Consider the following 21,999-nt stretch of genomic DNA (forward strand, 5'->3'; position numbering starts at 1 on the left):
TTTTGATTCATGCATTCATATTAACAACTGTAATAAATACACTTCCCACAATTCCTACAATAATTTTAATTGTTGAAGTAGTTAGAGAGATAATTAAAGCACAGCAGACAGTTTCTGGTTCTTGTCCATTCTGCTCATTCAGAAAAACATGAAGCACTAATTAACTGGTAACTGGTTAATCTTTCAACCTTTTACTGTGTGCAAGAAGCATGTGAATATGATACCGGATGATTTATTTCTTGTATTGTTCAGGAAGATGCATATCTTGGAAATGTCACCGATGAACCATCCAACTACAACCACTGTTTCATAAGTTTTAGTGAGAAGTAATTGTCTATGGCTGGATTGAGGATAGGAAAAAATAGAACATTTTAAAGGTATTGACTTTTTTTTTGTGTTAAGTTCATTAAGTTCTTGCTGCTGTTTTTTAACTGCTTTGATTTTGATGTGACATGACAGGTGCTCAAACTGCTGCCACCCTTCTGTATCTTTACTCATCTCTCTGCATGTTAACAGACATGCCTTTTGAATTTTGGTGCCCTCACCAAAACTAATTCTTGATCAAATTTCAAAATGTAAAGCTTTCTCATGTGATACCTCCAGCACATTTGAGGAAAAAAGTATCATAAACAAAAACCATGGAGATGAACATCTGTAAAGTCCATGCAGCTAAACTTGCTTCTAACTTGAGAACCAGGGTTCTCATCTCATGGAGATACAGACCTGTGAAGGTTTGTCCATGATCCAGAGTGAAATCAAGGTGGGGTAATGGCATTTACCTGAACATGCACGTGAGGAAGCAATCCCAAGACCATCAGTTTAGATATAACAATAAAAGTCAATTCTTGCAACAGCAGAGCTGGCTATATTTTGCTTTATAACTTTGTTTGTATCTGAAGTGTAAATACGGTAAGTTTAATGAGATAAATTTCATCTTTCATGGCTCCAGCAGCTGGACCAGCAGATAAATACAGAAGTAAAATACTGACATTTTCAAACAACACCATAACAAACATGAGTGTTTGTTATGGGGTACTCCTGTGAAAACTACCACTAAAATTTGTTGGATTGTCCAATTAGTTTTTGTCCGTTCTCTAAGACTGGAGACATCAAGCACACAGCAGGAAAAAATAAGACTTCATGGGGTCCAGTAGACACTGTCATTTTGTTTGATGTTCCTCAAGCAATTCTTAAATGTTTTTCAAACTCAGATTGTTACAGTGAAATCAGAACTAGGGTAGGGTTTGGACAGATTAAGATCATGCTTCAGAAGGACACATCTTATCTATTCACATTGTTAGTGTACTAATGTGAATCATAAGTCTAGCTTTACCTATCATTCTCTCAGTCATTGTGATTGAAGACATGATCTGGAATCATTAGCGTCTGTTTTTCAGTGTTCACAATCTGATGTCCTGAAATGTTAGAAGGGCTCTAGAGCACCAGCTGAACTGCAATACTGGAATCATGCTGTCTCCCTCATGTTTTCTATCTAAAAGCAAAACCTAGCCTGTAATTCCATTTTAGAATTCTACCTGGAAAGAAAAATATTGGAAGAATTTCAACTTTTTCCCTGCCTCCTAGTGAAAGTACAGTTTTGTGTTTAACATGTGTTAACCATTTGCTGGACCGTTAATGTTTTATTATACCACAGCTAAATTAAAAGATTTGCAAAACAGTACGAGAAAGTAAAGAATGCATATTACCATGGTAGTAAACTTTCCATTTCCTAATAAAGAGAGAGGGAGATGAGAATAATTTATTGTTCACTCATATTTTGTGCTGAAAAAAAAAAAAGGAAAAAAGACTTTATTTCAATTTGCAGGAAGAACACCACTTTCCAAGAAATCATAATAAATTCAATTCCAGTGGAGTAAGTGCCTCATGGCATTTTTTCACCTTTAAATCATGAGCTTTTTAATAAATAAGATTTTTACAGTCCGTAATGAATAGCACATATTTATAACACAGGCATAAGACAATGAAGTACTTAGTAATAAGATCCTTATAGAAAAATAATTGAATAATAAAAACAACAACAACATCAACAAAGAATAGGAGAATGCTTCTTGTATAAGATAAAGAAATAGGCCAACAAAACTTTCAAGAAAAAATAAAAGATAAGCCATCACTGTTTGGGTTTAGACTCTTGCCCAGAAACTCAGCAGTCCCGATTCTGTTGCTGTAAACATGGTTGTTGCTCTCAATGGCACTTTTTAAAATAGTTCATCAAGTGTTCCTCATGTATTTGACAAGGTATGGAAGGCTTGTGAACCTTAATAAAATATCCTGCATCTAGTAAACAACAATAAATCAAGGTGCCATTTAACACATGCTGACTTTATGTTTCACAAAATATCTCAAAAATACATATGAAAAGGTGATAATTTCTTTTACCATTAATTTGCAGGCTGTCATACTGCTGTCATTGTTGAAATGGAGACAACATACTGTTAATTTCAGTATGATACGATTTGTTTTTCAGAGGGCTGTTGTCAAAACTGAAGACTGATCAGACAAAGGTAATGGAAAGTGTCCTTCAAATTACTTGAGAGAGGTCAAACAGATAGAATGCAGCACAGATGAAACAAAGAAGTAACTATAACTTTAAGGAAGTAAGAATGCATGTACACCCCAGAAAGAAGAAGCTAGAGTTAGGAAGAAACTACTGACTGTAACAGTTTCTCTTTGTCATAAAGGAATAAAGTTTAACTAAGTATGCATCAACTCAGGACACCATTTGTAAAGATGAATGAAGATAGCATTTGTAAATATGAGTTTGTGCTTTATACCATCTAAAGTACGAAAGGAAATGTGTTCACTTCCTGGATGCCACCTGCACCATGCACCACTCACTCTCATTCCCTCCTTTTTCTCATTTCCCCCTGATTTGTTTATTCACCTTCACCAGCAAATGAATTAATTCCTTCCAAAACTCACTCTTCCAAAAAAAACTTACAAAAACCTTGCCCTGTAACAATGTAAGACACCAGAAGAGAACTCATATTTTCCCTACCTCAAGTCACAAAGGAATTAGCTGCCAGCCTATGTCTATAAGCTTTATCTGGATGCCTTCCTGTATCCTGGATAAAGGGATATTCAAAGCTTTTCTATTATCCCTGGGGATGAATACTATGTTAGCTGGGTCAACAATAAAGCCTTTTGTTTTTATCTCCATATAATCATTGCAAACTATCACTGTCTGCAGCTACAGTTACATCTTTATCTGACATTTGTGACTATGATTGGAAGAGCTCTTGTGGGCTGAGTTTGGTTCATTGTGTATTTTATAGTGTCCACCAGAAAGCTTAGAAGTAATAATGAATTCAGGGTAAATTTTTCAATGAAAGCATATTATCCTTATAGTGGTTTTGACTGGGATGGAGCAAATTTTCTTCACAGTAGCTTGTATGATGCTATTTCTTGGATTTGTGATGAAAACAGTGGTGATAACATACCAATGTTTAAGCTGTTGCAGAGCAGTGCTCACACAATGCCTTTTCACACTTTTCTACTTCTGGTGCTGCCCTGACAGCAAGATACCTGGGGGCGCACAAGTTACTGGGAGGGGACACAGCCAGGACAGCTGACTCTTGCTGACCAAAGGGGTTACTCCATGCTATACAACATCATGTTCAGTAGTAACAGCTGGGGAACAAATGGAGGAAGGGGAGATGTCCCTCAGTTTTAGGTTTCAATGTGTGGTGGTTTTACCTTCTTGGGCAGCTGAACTCCACCACAATCACTCTCTCACTCCCCCTCCCCAAAGAGAAAGGGGAAGAAAATATGATGAAAAGGGCCCAAAGGTTGAGATAATGACAGGAAGATCACTCAACAATTATTGTGACAGGTAAAACAAACTCAGAGTAGGGAGACTGATATAATTTACTGACTATCACTAGGAGACTAAAGAAGTGACAACTAAAAGCAAACTAAAACTATCTTCCCGTCATTCACTCTTTTCTACCTCTTCCCCTCAAGCAGCACACAGGAACAGGGAAGGGGGCTGTGGTCAGTCCCTGACGCTGTGTCTCCACCTCTCCTTCACGGTCACTCTCTGCCCCTGCTCCTTGTGGTGTCCCTCCCACGGCATGCCGTCCTTCCCAAACTGAGCCTCTGGGGGCTGCCCACGGGCTGCAGCTGGGAACTGATCCCACATGGCTCCGTACCATGGGGTCCATCCCCCAAGAGCAAACTGCTCCAGCATGGGTCCCCCATGGGTGGCAGTTCCCCCCCAGATCCTCTGCTCCTGTGTGGGCTCCTCTCCACGGGCTGCAGCTCTGGCCCGGGGCCTGCTCCTGCAGGGGCTCTCCATGGGCCGCAGCCTCCTCCAGGCCACATCCACCTGCTCCACCGGGAGCTCCTCCAAAGGCTGCAGCGTGGAGATCTGCCCCATGTAGGACCCATGGGCTGCAGGGGGACAACCTGCTCCTCCAGGGGCCTCTCCAGGGGCCTCAGGGGAACTTGTGCTGCGTGCCTGGAGCACCTCCTGCTCTCCTTCCACACTCACCTTGGGGGCTGCAGGGCTGCTTCTTTCTCAGTTCTCACATCTGCTGTCACACAACAGTTTTTTGACCCTTTCTTAACTCTGCTCTCACAGAGGCACAAACAGCATCGCTTACTGGCTAAGCTCTGGGCAGCAGCAGGTCCCTTTTGGAGCCAGCTGAAACTGGCCCTTATCTGAAATGGTCCAGCTTCTGGATTCTTCTCACAGAGGCTCTGCAGCCCTCCACTACCAAAACCTTTCCTTGTAAACCCAGTGCACAGTGAAAAGTGTTTTTCTTGCTCTTAATAAAATAAAGAAAGTATTTTAAGAATGAATGAATTATTTAAACTTATTTTGCCATCATCATTCAGGTTTCCTTGAACTCAGCTGGAAACACAAAAATGTTGATGATCATACACAACACCTAGAAGAAAAATGTCTAATTACATTAGTCAGAGCAATAGACCTTGGTAACCTGCATTGCCCAGAGGATGCAATGACATTTTAAGCTTTGAGTACGCCAGTACAAAATCACCAGGAGAATTGCAACTTAAACATTTTTTCTTTTTAAGCAAGAGGTACAAAGAAACCTGGTCATGTTATAAAGTTGAAAGAAAAAAACAAAACATTATGAGGTAGAATTGAGCTCAACATTCCCCTTTTTAGACTACCAGAAATAAAGTTAAATGTCTGGATCACAGGGTACAATGAAAAGAAATTACACGTATAGTAATAGTTAAGCCCCCAACTGCTTTTCAGACATGTAGTAAACCTGACTTAAGCACATTACTTCTGGAAAGAATACATAGCTCAAGAAACAGATTTGCAGTCTGTTCATGGATTTGCAGAGCTGAGGGTGCTGGTGGTCTTGCAAACATGAACAGTCATTGACAAGACCAGAAGTCACCTTGCCACCACTCTTACTGCTTGACACAAACACTTTGGTAGACCTTTTCTCCATATCCTAGTGTCACTAGACTTTAAAATAACCATTGACCAATATATGTTCTCCAGTATTCTACTTTTGTTGTTTAGTAGACCTCCAGTATCTGTCAGGTCTCTGTCAAGTTCTGAGACATAGCTGGCAACACTCTTCAGAAAGTCACACAGACAAAGGCACTAGATTACCATGTTTGGCCAGTGAAAGAAGTCCCAATGTGCAGAAGAGAATAATTTTAATTCATTTAATGTCATTTGAACACCAAACAGAATGAGAAACCAAGAATTTGAAGAGTTAACAAATAAATAAATAAATATTTTCCACTCATATGGACTATATTAATTAATGTACCTGAGAAACAACACTTAACTGCAACATAGCTTTTTGTTTGTTTTGTTTGCTTGTTTGTTTCATTTATTTTTCGTTGTAGTGGATTTATAATTTTAAAACACATATTAATATTTAAGAAATATATCCTCAGTTTCTAAATGTATTTGAATTGTGAATTTATCTCACAATAATGCTCTCTAGTATTTAGCTAAAGCAAGTTCATTTAAACTGTTTAATATATTATTTTCCATTAAAAAAAAAAAATGATCTTTGCAATTTTGTTAGGAATTCTACTGTAGTATTTGTAAGCAATAACTGAAATTCAGCAAATAGAAAGTTCTGTTTTGTTTTGTTTTGTTTTGTTTTTTTCCCAATGCAAGGAATCCATCAGAAGAAAAAAGATCAGTAAAAACAACTGTATGTGGTGATACCATTAAAGATTTTATCATCAAGAGCAGCGCACAGGCAAAATAAAATACGCATTTTATTTATCAACTGTTAAGTGCCTACTTTTGCCAACTGTACACCTTTCATATAATTATGCCTTTTAGTACAAATAAGTATTGTGGCCTTAATACCATTTATAGGCTTCCACTATTTCAGCACTATTATCAAATTGCTTGCAGTGATCTGATGCTGGATCCGCTTGTGTTTGTATAACCACTGTGCCATTTTGACAGTCGACTGCAATGCAAATCCCTCTGTCAATACTCCACACCACCTGTGATGCAAATTTAGATTAATCCTTATTTTCACTGCTTACTTATACTTTTTAGTAATGTAAGCGACATGTCACAGCAAATCCTACTCACCTTGAAAGTCAGCAATATTTCTGGCACTGCCTCGAGGAGAAAGAAAATGTTATTTGTTCAGAAAGATTTGTACTGAATTCTCTCCTTATACCTCTTCAGAGCTCATATAAATAAAGAAAAAGTCTGTGTATTTATAACCTGTTTCTGATGCACACTACTCAAGTAATACCTTCTGTACAGCTCTAAGGTCACGTCACTTGACTTTTTAAATCCAGTTTCCCAGATGTGAAGAAACTTAATTAAAAATCTACAGTTCAATCTCTTATTTATTTTGCAGTAGCTAGATGTCACATGGATGTGAGCATAGCTTGGGGCAGTAGAGTACAATGAAATGCATTACCAACATGCCTGGGTCCAGTTATTATTTCTCAATATCCTATCAGTTTTTAATTTAGCAATAATTAAATGTTACTTGTTGTGATTTATACAACAAGGGGTGAATGATGCATTAAATAAAAAGCCATCAAAACCTTGAGAAAATGCTTAGCACGATGACACGTGCCTGTTTACTGTATGCAAAGTGTTAGAATGATATTCTCAAGTGGGAAGCACATTCAAAGTCACACACATACATACACAAACACAGATACAAAGTAAGTTTTCCTATGTTTCAAGTTAAAATGGTAGAAGAAGAAGAAAAATGTATCCTGTTATGAATTAATTTCTACAGATTGATATTTTCTGGGACAGCTGAAGGCAGGTTTCCATAAAATGGAAAAAACTGCTGAACTCTTCAGTGTGGTAAAACCAGACAGTTCTGGAGGATATGACCTGCTGGTACACAAAAATCTCGTACATGGGAAAGGTAAATAGGGTTGACAATTTATGGTCTTTTCTTGTACAGCAAATAGGTGGCATCAAATGAAAGAGGAGTTAAAAGCAAACAAAAGTTGGTATTCCACATTACACATAGGGGAAGTTGCAGGACTGCTTGTCAGAAGATACTATCAGTGCTAAAAGTCTGCATGGATCCAAAAGATGAATTTAGATGTCCACAGGAACTGAATCAATTGGGTATTCATAGAATCATAGAATATCTTGAGTTGCAAGGGACCCACAAGGATCATCGAGTCCAACTGCTGGCTCCACAATAGACAACCCCAAAATCAGACCACAGGTCTGGGAGTGTTGTCCAAATGCTTTTTGAAGTCCAGTAGCCTCTGCTACTGCTGCCCTGTGGAGCCTGTCCCAGTGCCTGACCACCCTCTCAGTGAAGAACCTTTCCCTAACTCCCAGCCTGACCCTCCCCTGTCCCAGCTCCATGACATTCTCTCGGGTCCTGTTGCTGTCCCCAGAGAGCAGAGCTCAAGGCCTGCCCCTCTGCTCCCCTTGTGAGGGAGCTGCAGGCTGCCATGAAGCCTCCTCTCAGTCTGCTCTGCTCAGGGCTGGAGAAGCCAAGGGATTGCTTAAATACATTAAATAAATAAATAAATAAATAATAAATAAATAAATAAATAAATAATCTGGTTCACATAGTCCCTGGGCTATTAAATTTTGATTCCCAGGACAGTATCAGGAAAAAATAATGTCTATATTTGTCCAGTTTGTATAATCTTCCCTAGGCATCTATTCTCTGCTTTTGTCACAAGGAGGTCCCTGGACAGGCAGACCTTTGCTCCCACCTGGTGTAAATGAATTAATGTTGCTAAACTATGCTACATTATGTGGCACTTCTCACAGTTAAGTACACTGTATGACCAACAATATTCTTTCATGGTTTTGACTATGTCCAACCACAAAATACAGTCCCCATGCTGCAACTATAATTATTTGTATTAGTGAAGTACCTGGATCCCAGAAAAGAATTGAATCCCATTGTGCCAAAGTCTGAAAATACACACACAGCAATAACAGCAGTTTTGTCCCAAGTAGTGTAGGAGAAAGTTAGTTCTAACAACAATTATATTTGAATCCAAAAAGGACTCCCAAAAGTAATAATTTTGTCTGTTTAAAAGGATTCACACTGCTGTTTCTGCTCATAATTCTTCATTTCCACTAATAAAGCAGAAGCCCAAAGTCTGTTTCACTTGTATCACTTTCACATGTCTAAGGCACTAAAATACAGTGGAATTATTCTTGATTTACTCTGCAGTAAACAAGAGAATAAGGCTCATTATTTCAGAAACTACAATAAGTTACTCAGTTCCATCCCACTTAGAAATAACTGTTATATCTGTTTTTACTGCAGAACATTTATTTATTGTTTTGGATTTTGACTGTTATTTGCAGTGGTGTTCAAATATTTTGTATTTAGATTTACTGTGTAGATCTGACTAAATCCAAGAATGTGACATTTGGCCTTCCTCAGGAAAAGAAGAACTCTTAAAAATCTCTCTGGGATCTTTGTTGCAGATTTATACTTTCCCAAACGTTTTGTTTGTTTGTTTGTTTGTTTGTTTTCCAAAATTATTATGATTTGAGATGAGGAGAAAGGATGAACAACTGCCAAAAAAAATGTGAAAACTTCATGCCATTAATGAAAAGACATATAACATTGACAGGTCTGATTGTCAAAGTCTACTTAGTGAACATGGGTTATATATGAATGATTTATTAATTTAAAGTGGAACAAGGACATATTTCAGCGATACAGCTGAGACAAAGTAACATTTCCCTGTGGCAGAGAATGGATTTTCTTGCTCCTACCAGCTGCTGCTTGTTTGACTGTGCCAGATTCGATGCCCAATGGCCTCCATCATGAGTTTATTTATTTCTCTGAGCTGACAAACAACTAGCACACGAACACAAGTAAATGGTATTCTGCAAACCTAGCAGATTCAATCAGCTCAGTGAAATCAGGAAGATGAGCACAAGAGACAGCTCCCACATGGAGTAAGTAGGAGCAGAATTAGAGGGGTCTAGGAAGAAAGAGGGCAAAATGGGGCTGTTCTGGACATTCTTGGCAAAATATTAGATGGACCCAGCTGTGCCAAACACACAAAAACACTACTGTGGCAGGCTGCAATACAATCCTCATGGTATTTCATAAACAATTTCATGCACTAATTAACTACTTTCTTCTTAGGATCCTGTGGGGCCCAGAGAAGAAAACTTCTCTGTGTTATAGATTCAGCCAGTCTGTTTTGGATGAAGCCACTAGTTTGTTTCAACTATTTTGTTTTACAGTCAAGAATCCATTCAGATGTACTAAGCAGCTTGGGCTAATATATTCACATTCTGGATGCATTAAAAACAACTTATTCTTTTAAAGAAGCTTTTAAACTCTAAGTCTAATCCTCAGCAGTCACATAACCCATATTCATCTTCCAACTATCCTACTATCAACATTGGTCACATAAGGGTCCAAATTTAAAAGCTTATTTCACCAGTTCAGTAGTTGAATATAGATTACTGGGTTATGTGCACCAGACATTATGGAAACACTACCTCTCCCCTTCTTTCTGTCACTCTTACACATGGAGTGATTTAAGGGGTAACTTTGCTCTGTGTATTGTACTGAGATTTAAATCTAGTCAAAACTGATGGACTGAGAGCTTCTAAACTTGTTTTGTGAAAGACTAACTGCATTTCTGATATTAGCTATCAATGTCACAAATCCACGTCTGTTTGAAACTGAGACAGCCAGTCCATTATATACACTTTTTCCCCTTTCTGCACCTCGATAATGAATGTGATTCTACCACTTCTTCTTCATTCGGGAAGAGTTCATGTCTGACTATATTGTAAGGTAGCATCACTGATCAAATCCCAGCAGCCACATTCCCCTCTTCAACTCCCACTCCCCTCTCTCTGGCTGAACGTTTTCAATTTGATGACTAAGGGCAGTAAAACTCAATTTCTCATTCTGCTCTGCTTCACCAGGCTGCTTTGTTATTTTAAAGTCTCTCCTCCATGTGGTGTCATGCTCTTGTCCCCATATTTCACTGTCTTCCAGGGGAGCATCTATCCAGTTATCCGATACCACGTTGCCCCCTAGTGACAAATACTTAACTTCTCTCATGTTTCATTCCATTCCATCCTGCTTCCGCAAGTGCTAACTTCTTTTTCTGCAGCATTCCCAGTTTTGTTTGTTTGTTTGTTTGTTTATTTCTGGTCCATGCCCTTTTCTTTGTTAGAAAAAAAAAAAAAAAAAAATTCTTAATCTTATCCCTCTAGGATACTAGTTCACAGAATCACAGAATTTCTAGGTTGGAAGAGACCTCAAGATCATCGAGTCCAACCTCTACCTAACGCTAACAATCCCCACTAAACCATATCCCTAAGCTCTACATCTAAACGTCTTTTAAAGACTTCCAGGGATGGTGACTCCACCACTTCCCTGGGCAGCCTGTTCCAATGTCTAACAACCCTTTCGGTAAGAAGTTCTTCCTATCATCCAACCTAAAACTCCCCTTGCGCAACTTAAGCCCATTCCCCCTCGTCCTGCCACCAGGCACGTGAGAGAACAGACCAACCCCCACCTCGCTACAGCCTCCTTTAAGGTATCTGTAGAGAGCAATAAGGTCACCCCTGAGCTTCCTTTTCTCCAGGCTGAACAAGCCCAGCTCCCTCAGCCGCTCCTCGTAGGACTAGTTCAGCCAGACTCATTTTGGTTCCAGTCTGCAAGTAAACCCAAGCTTCTGCATTGTTCTCAACCATGGCAATATAAGACATGCTAAATTCACCACGGCAGGATTTCTGCCATACAGCTAGTAATGCAAGAGTTAGCAGTGACTTTCCCCTCCATCAGGTGGATAGACATAGACGACATAGGCAATGGGATCAAGTGCACCCTCAGCAAGTTTGCAGAGGACACCAAGTTGAGTGGTGCAGTTGATGAAAAGAAGGAAGGGATGCCATCCAAAGGGACCTGGACAGGCTGGAGAAATGGGCCCATGTGAACCACATGAGGTTCAACAAGTCCAAGTGCAAGGTGCTGCACCTGGGTCAGGGCAATCCCAGACGGGAGAAGAGACTGGGAGAAGAACTCATTGTGAGCAGCCCTGCATAGAAGAACTTGGGGGTTCTGGTGGATGAAAAGCTCGCCAGAAGCATCCTGGGCTGTATCAAGAGAGGAGTGGCTAGCAGGTCAAAGGAGGTGATTGTCCCACTCTGTGAGGCCCCACTTAGAATCTTGCATCCAGGTCTGGGGCCCCCAGCACAAAAAGGATGTGGATCTGTTAGTGAATCCAGAGGAGGGCCATGAAGATGATCAGAGGGCTGAAACACCTCTCCTATGATGACAGGATGAAGGAGCTGGGGATATTCAGCCTGGAGAAGAGAAGGCTCCAGGAAGGCCTTCCTGCATCCTTGCAGTACTTAAAGGGGTCTTATGAAAAAGATGGAGAGCAATTTTTTACTTGTAAAGATAGTGATAGGACAAGGAGGAATGGTTTTAAACTAGAAGAGTGGAGATTTAGATTGAATATTAAGAAGAAATTCTTCACTCAGAGGTTAGTGAGGCCCTGGCACAGGTTGCCCAGAGAAGCTGCGGATGCCCCATCCCTGGAGGTGTTCCAGGCCAGGTTGGATGGGACTTTGGGCAACCTGACCTAGTGGATGGCATCCCTGCCCATGGCAAGGAGATTGGAACTAGATGATCTTTAAGGTCCCTTCCAACTCAAGTCATTCTATAACTCCATGATGATTCTGACCTATTCTCTGGAGGGAAGGAGACTACAGCAGACTCAAATGGTACAAAACAAAACAAAACAAAACAAAAAATGTGTTTAAAAAGGCATGTACAAACTAGCAGACACTGGAGGCAGGGAGAGTAGGAGCATGTGTCACCTGCAATTCGTGACATACTCACTTGGATGCATTAAACTTGTGGCTCTAATTGAGTTCATCCAGGCCTTTTCCTCATCTTAATGTCCATATAAATGGCTTTTATAAAGGAAGCAGACATATATGATATATATGATGGAACTTGCTCCTATATGATGGAACATGCAATGTCAGTGGCTGATTACTATGTTTTCTACATGAACACATAATTCCAATTTTACAATAAGGTGGGCATCTGAGATGCTTCTTTCACTCAAGGATACAATTTAGCATAATTTTGAACATTAGGAAAATTATCTTTGCTTTGCTTTTGTTGAATTTATTTTCTAAATACACCGACTCCTAATGAGACCTCCAGAAGGCATGTCATCAGTATATGCAATCTGCCTGGACTACACAATCACTCTGAAAAACAGTTATATGGGTTCTGAGCAGGTTCCAGAACTGCTAAAGTTGATGGGAAAACCCAGATGATGGAAAAGCTCATTGACTAAAAATGTTTTTATTATGATAATTGATTATTAAACACTCTCAAAACAGAGTCAATGCTATAAAAATGCTTACATTCTCTTTGATTAATACCACTCCTACAAATATAACAGCATTAGATATTTATTCCAAATTATGCCATTCATTTAACGAGATAGTATCTGTTCCTCCTTGGCTTGGACTCATGATTTTCCTTCTGTTCTGCATTCTCCTTTTACACTTACTGCAATATGAAAGTGCTTCATAGGTTATGCAGCTATTGGTGAGCATTACCAGAAATGATTATATACATTAACATGCCGGTCCCTTACTAGTGAAGAATCAGAAAGATAGACAGCACATGAATTTCCAAATACTGAACAAGGTGGTGAGTGAGGTATCCTAGATTTTCAGGAATATACTCTAGAGCTTTTCATACCACCCAACAAGCAATCATCTAAGTAACCCATACCAAGACAGTCTTTACTATAGATATCGTTTTTAATGCCACAAAAAAAAAAAAAAAAAAAAAAAAAAAACATTAAAAATCATATTTCTTAGTGTCTAATTGCTTTACTTTTGTCTTATTCTGAGGGAAAGACAGATGTACAGTCCAGCTAAGACTTTCTAGGACTCTGGAAGACATGTTTAAATGTACTAATAATCTGAAGACACAATCTGACACAAATGGACAGTATCCATTTCTATCACCAGAGGACAAGGAACAGCTGCCCTGCACACGTGGTCTTGAAATCCATTTACGGTGTCTTTGTTAAGCAGAGCTTGCCTAAAATATAGTATGATTTTTACACAGCCTCTGTTCTTCACTACTTTTCTTCATTACAATGCTAATGTCACCTTCTCCCAGTGATCAGGCCAGCCTTCTGGTTTCAGAAATCTAATACACTACCCTATTGTTTCTAAGATAAAAGGTTAATACCTTTTATCTTATGGCAGCACTGATGAAGATACACAACTGAAAACAACATAAGTGGTTGCCAATTTCTAAATCTACTGGTTAAGTGCATATTTTTATTCTCTGTGCCATGAAATTTAATGCTGTTCCTGAAGAAGCTGCCATGTGGGGTTGCCTAAGATGCTATAAGAAAATGCCATCACTCTGCATGGATGTGAGCAGACATGTAATTCAGTATTTTGCAATTATCAAACCATAGTTCTTGGAAGAAAACAGTATGGTGGCAATGGCAAAGAAACAAACAAATGAAGAATCCCAGCCCTTTTCCTGGAAGAGAGACAAACATTTTCACAAATATAGGAACTGATATGGAAGTTTAGCAGAACTGGGGCTTAAGCTGATTTGTTTTCCCAAACAGATTCATCCATCCTTAATCAGCAACCCCAGCTGTCCCTGCTGGGAGAGTCTGAATCTCTTTTTCTGCTTGTCCCCGGCTGTGCTGAACTGGCATTTCCAAAAGTAATTACCTCACCAAAGTGCTATTGAACACACAGAAATACTACGAATTGCTAATTCGGTGCCAGCTACGCTGATTCACCAAGCTGGAAGTGCAGATTCAGCTCAGCAAAAGTCACAGGGTGACACAGAAAGGCAGAACTTCGGCAAGAGGGACAGGTTGGTTCGCAGCTGGAGGGGAAAGGATGGCTGGCCGCTTATGAGATACATGTCCAAGACACTCTCTAAAGCAACACATTTTAGAAGTGAGCATTTTAGAAGAGAACAACACATTTTAGAAGAGAGCAAGCTTTGCATGTGCATGTGTGTGGGTCCATGTGTGCACACAAGACGGTGATAGTTATGGGTACACAGGGTCGTGCAACGTAGCACTAAGAAGCTGAGCAGTGAATGCTTTTATTTACTGCAAATTATCTTTAGAGATAATACCCTAATATTTCAGTTTCCTTGAAACAATAAACTGATTTGCTGTCATCAGCTTTGATTAAACTTTATACTTATAGGTCCAAAGCTGTGATACATTTGAGTAGAAAAGTAGTTTACAATGCTAAAATCAAATTACTGTAAAACCAAGGGGTAATCATTAAATCAAAATGTTGTCTCCTATCAATGATACCTTACCATTAACAGAAGTCATGTGTTGCCTTTGCCATAAATTGTTATCTGGAGATGGCCTATTGCAGCTGATAAACATACGAGACCACTCACAGTGACTTCACAGCTATTCTTCTGTTATTTTTTCCCTGTATATTAAAATAATAATCCATAGATGAAGTACTATTGATGTCTACACTCTGCCTAACATTATGCACAAAGCTAAGATATATTATCTTTCATCTTGAAGGATCTCAAAGTGCAGTACTGTTTGTTATTGAAACTGCTTATTCTCCACTGAAATTCAGCTGTCACCAAGAAAAAATTAACATTAGTTAATTCATTCTGCCCATACCTCTCTGTGAGATACATTGAGCTATTCTAATTTTTCCTTTTATCAGTGCTGTCTATACATTATTATTTTATTAAGTTTGAACTTGGTAAGCACTAATTCCTTAAATAAAATCTGATATTCTTTTATTCATTAAGAGTGAGTCGTCTTATATTTCCTACTACCAGCATCTTTCCAGGACTTAAATGTGGCTAATAATTTTGCACTGTGGTTTCACAGTCCATCTGAAGTGATGAAAGGGTAGTAGAATAGTAAAAGCCATCTCCGCCATTCACCATTAACAGCATTTGCATAGTCTTGCCTCAGTTATCTTTGTGTTAGATCCAGTTCTAGAAACAGTGTATTCATTTTGTTCAGTGAATCAATACACATATCAGTTATGCTGCATATCTCCATAATACTGCTCTGGGAGCAGTCCTGCAGTTAAAGTGGGCTGGGAGAACCATCCCAGCTATATAATTGCTGATAAGATGGCACAGAGCCAGTTTATCCACTCCTTTGCATCTGCATGGTGGGATTTACACATCAGTAAAGTGGGCATAAAGCACTGCAAAATCATTTTGCCCAGGCGAAATGACTAAATAAGCTTCAAGAATATGGTCTACTTGGTACCCCAACTAATTGTAGCTAATACATATAAAAGCAATTTTGCTTTCATCTACATCCACAGCATATTATTACTCTCAGTGGGAAATGGGCAGTATTGCCTGTGAGGTTTATGCAGCCACAGTAGGGAGATACGTTGAATCAAATTACATCTCAGAAATATAATGGTATCATCTATACTTATTTCTATTGTTTAAGCGTGATCTGCACGGTTATTATCACCTCATAGAGACTCATGCACCACATTGTGAAATTTGCATGAAAACAACAGCTGTCAAACAACAGTAATTGCAAGAAAGTACAGGGATGAAAAGAGGAAGCTATGAATTCTCTTTGGCAAAATTAGCAAATTCATCAGAATTAGCTCCTGCATGACCAAATGGGATAGAATCATATCTATGAGAATGTAGGTCCTCTAAGTACTATAAAAGTTAACATTAATTAAAATGCTTATTTTCCATCTGTAGTTTGGAATCCATTTCTGTACAGTCTGCTCAATGTGTGCACTCCTGCAGAAACTTTGCAATCCATGCATTTCCATTAAGATCTCCTTTTCAATAACAGGATGTGACACACAAAGAACAGACACAACTGGGAGCAGAGGGGTTCATTACTGTAGGTGCAAGTTGCCATTTGCATGCCTCCAAGCCAGTTATCTGGAGAATCAGCGGACGTATCTCAAGGACCACTGAACTTTTGGCAGTGGCCATTGGGCTTGTTATGTACATATGATCCGTCATGGTGGAAAGCATCTTTGGTGCCCCCAAAAGAGCAGGAACAGGGACAGAGAAAATAAAGCATGTACAAACAGATCCTTGCAGCCATTCCCTGTTGCTTTGCACTTGTTTTAATTGTTCCTCTTTGCAATAAGAAATATGATAGTTAAGTACACGTCTACCTCTGATAATTCAGCAGCCAGCTGAATTCTATCACAGAGACCTATATTCTATCACAGAATTCTATCTAATTATAATTGTATACAGAGCCCTATGCACCTCTCTCCTTGGGTTCAAATTAATTTCTCTTTCACTTAGAACCAAAGGTAAAAAATGTTCTCTTCATACCAAGACCAACCTGGCTCAGTCAATCCCTAGAAAAGTCATTTTATGTTTATTGTTATTTTCTTCAGTCAGCAAGCATTTGAACCAAAGCTATGATCCTAGATGCCAAAGGCTGACACACAGCTCTAGTGAGCACTAAGATGCTCGGTATCTGTGCCAGCTACGAATGATACATGTGTGAAGAGTGAGGTTGTACTGTGAGCAACGTTAAAGTGGGTTTTGATCATCTGATCAAAGAGTGCTGTAAATCAACGTGCACTTTAATGTAGTGAATATAAAGTTTTGTTCCTTCACGAATGGAAGTGACTTGCTGTATGTAGGGCAAAGCTGTTTATAACATACGTAGCACTGTTTGAATTGTCATTTTGCACTCTGTGCCGGGATGTTTTAAAGCCATTAAAAAAAATAAATAAATCTTGAAAATGCATTTTAAAATATTATTTTGAGAAAGAGGGAACTATCGAACTATCTGTTTTAGATGTTTAGGTAGGAATGTGAGGTAGGTATTTCTACAGCTAAATTATTAAGCTTTAGCTTTAATAGGATATAGTTTCTCATTGACCTTGACCACTGTAATTAAGGGATGTTTAGAATCATTTGCACCCTGTGGCTTCCACAACTCAGGTGAGGTCCATATAATTACCCCAAGACTTCTCAGAAAAGTGTATCTCACCTCTGATGGTCATCTAGGTCAAGATAACTTGCTGTTTGCTCTGGTAGACCTCCAAGAAGTGTTGCAGGAACTGGACAGTACAAATGTTTTCCTTCCCCTGTTGACTACAGCAGAAGGTTATAGCAACCAGCTCTACCTATGATCTGCCACATTTAGTCAAAGTGGACTCCCACAGAGTGCATGAACTTGGCTACTAATGTAATCAGGGTTCATGAGCATCAAAGGGCAGGGGGTGTGACCCTCTTGCAATTGTTGCTGCATGGCATTGGGATGCCCCAGGAGTGGCTACCGGAGTTGCTTTTTTTGTTGTTGTTGTTGGTTTGATTTTCAGAGTAGTGTTTGGCATGGGACAATTCACACATGCACATGCAGAGAATCGTCATATAGCAGAGGAGCCACACATTCAAGTTTCTCGTGTCATTTATAATGATGAACAAGTTAAATAAAACCTTAATGTGATGCCTAATGTTCAAATACACTCTGTCTGTCTCATTCAACTTGAATCCTGCGACACAAAGCAAAATGCAATCACGGTCCATGAAAGAAAATTGAGTTTAAGATCCTTATATAGGCCATCACTTTTCTGCATCGTATGACAGTTGTGTATGTAGTACAAGGTGCAAAGGTCTAATTCACAATGTTATGACTAAGGTCTGTCTCAGCCCATGCATGAATTATCTAGAGCATTTCAGCTGCCTTACTACCTACCGTTCTACCAGTGTTAATGCCTGTGGAAGCAACTGTTTGGAAAAGCAGAGCATAACAAATATTTTTGCTTTTAATATAGCAAAAACAATTTTAAAAGGTGAATGACAAAAACTTCATAAAGACAATAGAGAGTATCAAGCAGGAGGAACAGAAAAATGATGTGAACTCTAAGAATAAAACAAAATCATTGAATCCCTACACTGAACATATATATATATATTTAAATTACAGCAGATTTTACTTTGATATTAGACTGCCTTCAGATTGTGCATGTGAGAATGAAATGAAAAAGAAAAGCTACCAGAAAAATAAACTCATCTTAATATCTATTCTTGGAATTAACTTTTCAAGTCTCCATCCATATTCTATTTCTACTTCTAAATGTACAGAATAACTTGGGTCATTTTAGAAATCTCAGGAAATAAACAAATAACAACAAAGAAGAGGAAGACAGATAAAAGTGAATATTTTACATAGCACTTTATGTCACTATAGCCTAATTTTGCAACTCTAATTTTGACGGTCTTACTAAAGTTTAGAATGTATATGTTTTGTGGTGTTCAGAAAGGACTAAGAGCAAAGCACTCTTTACTGAAAAGCAACCATGTCACAGGAGAAGATTCCACTCAGTTGTGTGAACCCAGCATGCATCATTATATCAGCAGACTCTAAATCCCACCAGCTTTCAATGTAAATCTGCTAATATGACAAAGGAAATGGAATCAGTTTTACTGCATGGGTACAAAAAGTGAGTCCTGAATAATATGCTAAACATTGAACAAAAAATTGTGCTGATTTAGAAAGCAATTCTTTAAATACTGGCTCTACCTTAAAACATCTTTTAATGCACACGTAACTGGAGTTTCTCAGAGACCAAAGCCATCTGATATATTTGGAAGATCCGGCCACTTTATCTTAAAATTATCCACTTTATAGTGGAGGACTAGTTAATGTTAGGTCAGAGGTTGGACTTGATGATCTTGAGGCCTCTTCAAACCTAGATAATTATGTGATTCTGTGATTCTGTGATCCTGCTGGAGACAGTACTGCGAAGACACTTGCAACAGAGTCTCTCTTCGTTATCCAGGCATTGTCTGACCATCCTGTTGAAGAGATTTGATTCCTCATGAAAGCATTATCCTCTGCACAAACCATAGAACATAAAGATTTTATAGCAACATTCTCTTTATGAGTGTCTGCATAACAACTAAATAGGGATGCTTTTGTCTTGAGGTGCATCCCATCAATACATTTCATGTGCAGGCAGATCAGCCTATGTTCAGTCATGTGGGAAGTTACATTTGTTCAACCAATAGTGTTTGTTTTATAGAAATCCATGCAGAAGCTCAGATGAAGTGCAAAAATCTCCCTCAGTGAAATCAAACAGAGAGGCACAAAAGAGCTTGTGAACAACTTTAATTCCCTCTGTTTTCAAATACGTGGTGTTTTGTGTTTTTTGTTTTGTTTTGTTTTGTTTGTTTGTTTTTTTGCTTTGTTTTGTTTTAATTTATTTTTACTTGCTACATTTTTCTGAAGAATTAATTCCAATAGTGCTGTAGAGTAATAGTGTAAAAATATTTTTATCTATTGTTGTATTCAACAAGACACATTAGCAGAGTCCAAGTGGGACAATTTGCATGAGCCTAATAAGACAGCATTAATAAGCTTCCAGAAATCCAAATGGGAGAGCAAAACAGAGGGTTAGCAATGTAACCTAGGACTACACTGCTTAAGTGCACAGTTCACAGTCAGTTTTTAAAAAGGTGTTTAAAATGAGAATTTGGCCTTTTTGAAACACCACAAAAAATCAGAGCTCTTCTCATCTATTGAAATTGTTGAAATTGATATTAGGTGGAATTAATTGGTTTAATATGAATCTGAGGATTTTTTATTAACTGATTTCTTTAGCATCATGAGTAACATTTCCATGAGTTTTAACAGAAGTTTCATTAGGCCTGTAATGACTATATAATACAGACTTAAGGCAAAGTATGCAAAGAACAAGTGACCCTGTGCAAAGCCTGTAGTGAATAAAAGCCTCTAATCCTTACAAGACTGGTCCAAAGTATTTTTCTGTATTCAATATAAATTGTTTTTCACCTGATTTTTATCTAATTAAATAGAGGGTCATTAACAAATCTTTTCCGGTGTAGCTCATTTTCACTTCAGTATTGTGCATTTTATAGAATCATATTAATCATGTCAAGGTCTTCCTGTAAGGGAAATGGATGTCAGCAATACAACATACATCCACAGAGCTTTGTTCTCTGAAGATGTACAAATTAAATGCGATAAATGTTAAATAATTAACAATAAGGGAAAACTGTGGCCCTTTTTTTTTTTTTTTTTTTTTTTTTTTTTTTTTTTTCCCTTCAGCCTTCTATTAGATGCTGATAAGAGATATGCAATGAATTCAGAGGACAAAAGACCCATTTAGAAAATGTCCTGGCATCCACTGTCTTCACTGTCTTGAGATTATAACAGGGACAAGTCAATGCAGGGATACGCAATAGGGTAATTAGATAATGTCCAAGTTACTTTTTTTTTTTTTTCTATAAATACAGATAATTAACCAATATTGGGACTATGAACAACTCATTAAAGCAGTTATAGCCTTGTTCCATTTTATACATAGAACAGCAGCTCCATATTTAATAAATAAAATTGCCTTTCTTAGTGTCTTGGAAGAAAATCTCACAAAACACCTTCCATTTCATGCATGTCAGAAATACAAAATATGTCAGTCATGAAGGCTTAACGATGACTTCCCCAGCCTTTCTGCTTGGTGGAGCTGCTTTGATTATGGCTCTAACTATGGCAAAAAGCAAGCAGTGAACCGTTCTTTGATGGAAAGTAGGAAAAAAACTCTCTGTCACTATCTACCCTGGGCTGCCTGGTGTTGATGGCTGATTGAGAGAGTTGTACTTTCATGTGATAATTCTTCTCCCATTTCTGTCAACCAAAATGTCGATACTGAGAGGATTTGTCCCTCTATGTTACAGTATCATTTGATGTTACTCCTGGGATAAAACAGCTTAACCTCACCCTTTTCTCTAGACTGTGACTAAAAGCGTCAAGTAGCCTTCAGTAAATATGGCACAATATTTGTGATTTAGGAGTTTGAAAGCACCTACCCACCACAAAATGTAACTCAGCTCCAGAATCAGTGACAATACAGCTACACCAGTGGGATACTGCAGTTAAAGTATTAAATATGACTCAGAGGCCAGAGTTTATTGCTGCATACAGCACCATGCAGATATGGCTATTCCACATCTGGTCCAAAGGCCAGCTGTCTAGCAACACGCAGGCTAATATTGTATGTCCTTGTGCTGATCCCTGATCCATGATAAAACAAGCCATGCAGAGTTCAGAACTGTATCATATTTCAATAAGATATCTAGACATACTTCAGCTACATCGTACAAAAAGTTAATATGGAAACCTATAGGGTAATACACATCAATATAATGGAACTGATGCTATGTTACTTCTGAACACCAACTACCTGAAACATACCTTTACACAATTACTATGCAAGTGCACTTATATATACAGAAGCATATTATATATAAGTACAATAAAATATATAGGTAATACCCACAAATGTCCTCTATTCATAATTTTAATGTGTTTCTAAGATATGTATTTAGGGAGTTTTTTTAGCACCAGAGTATGCAGTCAATCTAGAAATTTCCTAGCTTTTACTATATTCAGCTTCACACCATTTTAGTTGGGACTGTATAGTCCCTTTATCTATATATTTATTTAGTTACATATTTAAAGCAGAAAAAGAAGCTTGCTCTGGAC

This window comes from Netta rufina, assembly GCF_964035555.1.
Source record: "Netta rufina genome assembly, chromosome: 1".
In the NCBI taxonomy this organism is placed as follows: domain Eukaryota; kingdom Metazoa; phylum Chordata; class Aves; order Anseriformes; family Anatidae; genus Netta; species Netta rufina.